At 60.8% G+C, this 385-nt stretch overlaps 1 protein-coding gene across 2 annotated transcripts in view; it reads right to left on the bottom strand.

Moving 5' to 3' along the window:
* PIP4K2A (phosphatidylinositol-5-phosphate 4-kinase type 2 alpha) overlaps positions 1-385 on the bottom strand; it is a 197082-nt gene that overhangs the window by 148521 nt on the left and 48176 nt on the right. The gene's annotated exons all lie outside the window — the stretch shown is intronic.

The following is a 385-nucleotide window of genomic DNA, read 5'->3' as shown; positions in this document are numbered from 1 at the left end:
CCCGCCCCCCCCCCCCCCCCCCCCCCCCCCCCCCCCCCCCCCCCCGCCCCCCCCCCCCCCCCCCCCCCCCCCCCCCCCCCCCCCCCCCCCCCCCCCCCCGCCCTGCTGTTGTATAAGGGACTCGAGCCAGACTCTGGTAATTCTTTAGCAGAGACCTGAAAGTGACTGAGGGACCAAGCAGTTCAGGACCGTTACTACTGTTCGTATGTGTTATAAAGACATAAACCAGAGTTTAAGACTGTCTAGCAGAAAGGGCTAGTTTAACATTTTTTTTTTTTTTTTTTTGGGACAGAGAGAGACACAGCATGAACGGGGGAGGGGCAGAGAGAGAGGGAGACACAGAATCCGAAACAGGCTCCAGGCTCTGAGCCATCAGCCCAGAGCC

Source organism: Herpailurus yagouaroundi, unplaced genomic scaffold (genome assembly GCF_014898765.1).
Source record: "Herpailurus yagouaroundi ecotype Mexico unplaced genomic scaffold, PumYag 203, whole genome shotgun sequence".
Classification (NCBI taxonomy): domain Eukaryota; kingdom Metazoa; phylum Chordata; class Mammalia; order Carnivora; family Felidae; genus Herpailurus; species Herpailurus yagouaroundi.
This window is presented reverse-complemented; position numbering and strand designations above follow the sequence as displayed.